Below are 3,529 nucleotides of genomic sequence, written 5' to 3'. Positions count from 1 at the left end.
TGGGTAGTTAATTCTAGAAGGGGCATTACGGCCACATGGTGGGGCATCCACGGCACTGGCAATTTGCCTGGGGTATAATTCCTGTAATTGTATGAGAAGGGGTACAGTCCTGACAACAAAAGGGGACGACAATACGGGAAAACAATAGCAAAAAGCTTGGAGAGCTATGTGACTGACTTGTGTTAGCGGTTACCTCACCAGCAGTAGATGATAACCAACCAGTATTGCAGTCCGTTGGTGCCGAGCCTTGAACGCAGCCTATTTCACAAAGGGGCAAGGATACATTTATTATGCTACGTTCTGGTCCGATAGATATTTTTCCTGTTCACGAACAATCCAGGACACAACAGGGGTAGACACCACATTGCCACATAGCTTAATTATGTTATATTTTCAGTATACATAAAGCAACTTGGAACTTCGACTGGAAAAAAACAGTCAAATGCATTTTTAAAGGTAAATGTATGTGTGCAAAACCCGCCCCCCCTTTCCATTACTTTGCACTGGTATATTAAATATGAGAATCAGATCACTGGAGGGTTATAGCTAGATCAGTCTTGAGGTAATGAACGTTTCCACCCTTTTAAAATTTGTGCAGTTTAAGTTTCATGATGATCTCTGAAGCTTATTGTCATTTTAGTTTTAGTTTTTTTGCCCCAGTGTGTGTGCATCTCACTGATAACGTTGTTCAAAGGTCAACGTATTATTATTTATTTTTTTAATGGCATTTAAAGCCAGGCAGGCAGACGGACTACGTCAGATTTTTGCCAGAATTGGTCTCCCCCCTCCCTAATTTTAGAATCAAAGTGGAAATGGGATTGCTGCCGGAGCGGTTGTCGCTTACAGTGCAGTTTGAGGGCGGTAGTGATGCTTGATTAATCACTGGAACAGTCAACAATCTGGGTCTCGGACGATCTGATGGATTTCTGGTAGGCCCGGGCAATAAAACGGCAGCAATATGTGTCAACAGTACACACTTCATCAATAAAATGATAACATTTTCAATAAAAAAATTGTTAAAACGTGGTTAATTTGTGTAATGATCTGCTCGAATTCAAAATTTACAGTCAATAAGAACGTAAAAGAAGTAGTTTGCTTTATTATCCACCAGAGGGCGCTCCACAGTCAGCTTTACCTACGACATGGCCTATAGTAATGTTGTGTTGTTTACTAAAACAAATGTACAACCTCGTCTCCGCTTCGACAGCCATCGCCGCTTATATTTAAATCTGTTATACTGATTGTACTAACTATAGCTAGCTATACTAACACAGCAAACAGACGTGATAAGCATGAGAGGGGCGACAGCGATAAAGCACAGGGTCATATCAGAGTTATGTTGAAAGGTGGAAATGATGGGTTCATTGTTTATAATCCTTTAAGTAATGTATTTCACCAACTAGTTAGCAAATTACTGTGAAGATTGATGGACTCCGCCACCATCTGCTCGGCTGTGAGTTGTCCCGGTACTCAACTGACTTTGTTTGCTTTTAGTATGTAAACAAAGTCTGTTCAGATCATGTTGGTCTGTGTTAGTAATGTGTTTATATGTTATTTTGATCATATTAGTGCTGGTTTATAGTTGTAACCATTAGTGAGGCGGCTGTCTTTCTCGACTCCAGCACCATTTTACAGTTATTGATTAAGTACCAGTCCTCTGTGCTGTGTGACGCGGGGTTGACAGCGACGAGAGTTACTTCTCTCCTGTCACTTGATACGGCTGACTGCAGTATTGTAAAGGATAGTGCATCCTGCTGGGTAATCTTTATGGTGACCATAACGTGTTACCACAAGCGTTATATACAGGAAAAAAAAAATCAGTTTGCCAGTTTTATTTGCTTTTTTTGTCCAGTCATTGCCTTGGGCAGTATCAAAGTATTGTGGTATTCCAGGTTATTTAGGTATTTTTAATGCCTTCTAGTGGATCTATCGCATTGGTTGATTGGTCGTTTATTGTCTGCGCACTTAGTTCGGATTTGAGTAAGTATGTTTGCTCAGAAGATGCTCTGTGCTTTGCGTCATAATGTTATCGGTGATTTACATTCCTGCTTTTTGCTTTCTTTCTCCAACCGACTCATCTCATCCCCCCGTATGCATATCTCTGACCAGAATGCACAGATCTGATTAGCCGAGTAGCATCATGTGAGATTATGTTTTGTGGGCCGCTAAAGCAGTGCCGTAAAGGCTAGAAAATCTCCACTGGTTAAAATAGAAACGCTTTGGGTCTGCAGGGAGATGTTGCTCCCAGATTGTGTCAACGGGTCCTCAAGCAATAATCTATGCAAGAAAGGGTGCTTATTTCCTCTGTATTCAATAGTCTATGGGCCACAAGTATAAAACCCAGCAAGACATGTCTAACTAGGCCAATTGTATATTCGTCATCATGATATGATATGAACGTCCATGAAGAACACATTGCGAAAGACAGCATGAACCGGGGTGAATAAATGGTGGTTCATAAAGCATGAGTCGTGGATGCTTTTTGTTTCCTTCTGGAAAAGAGTAACGGGACAAGAGCGTGTGACCAGACCAAAACGGTGTTTTAAAACTGAAAAGGGGTCCAGTAGTGTTATCAAATGTTTCTGCTTTAGAGGTAATAAAACACTGGAGGGGTGTGGACGCGAGGTGCAAAACTTTAACGCAGTAGTGTTGATGTAGCCGTAGTCAAGTGGGTTTGTTGTGGGAAGCGAGTCTCTCCCGGTGTCAGCACGTTGCCACATTCACAGGCTTTAAGTAGTAGTTAAGTTACTTTGGTCAGCTGTAACGTGGTTCAATAAGCATAATGGTTACTGAAAGGCTTTGTGTTGTATTTGATGTCAGAAAAGAGAAATAAAAAGTCCCTGTTCATGCAACATTACTGTGGCGTCCTCCTGCGTGAAACACTACTTACGGATAGAAGTAGCAGCAGAAACACTGAGCTAGCTGCTAGATAACTGTAACGATGGTGGACAGCGAGGGTCAGTCAAAGAACTGCAATACATCTCCGAGTCTAAGTGGCCAGATTGTGTCAAGATGCATCTTAAGTGTTGTTGTTTTTTCTTCAGACACGTGAACAAGTAGGTTGGGGTGGAGAAGAAAGAAAAAGAATCGCTGGTCTTGCTTTTGACTCATTGTGGTTGATTTTTTTCTCCTGATGCCGTAACGTGATGGTATCTGTCAGTACATTAACAGTCATGTCACCACTCTGGTGAAAGTGCTTTATCTGTTTAACACTAATACTGGTTTCATTCACTAATTGTTTCTGATTGCTTCATACTCTGAAAATGATTGAGTTTCATTGACAGAAGTTTAACAACGATTAAAAAAAAAAATCTGAAATAATAAGTGAAAAGTAAAATAATTAGTGAAGGTTAAATTGGTGTTAACGAGAAAGTGAAAGCATCAGAGTGGGGAGTATGACATGACTGATGGAATTGACCATTATACTGGTTTCTCAAACTAATAACTTTAACCTCTCTACCTCCCTTATGTGCATCTGTATATGTGAATTGAAAGCCAGGGTCTGTGTGTTTGCCCGAAACCTGATTTA

This window comes from Morone saxatilis, unplaced genomic scaffold (assembly GCF_004916995.1).
Source record: "Morone saxatilis isolate NCDOM2014 unplaced genomic scaffold, NCSU_SB_2.0 Contig18, whole genome shotgun sequence".
NCBI lineage: Eukaryota > Metazoa > Chordata > Actinopteri > Moronidae > Morone > Morone saxatilis.
Note: the sequence above shows the minus strand (reverse complement) of the source record.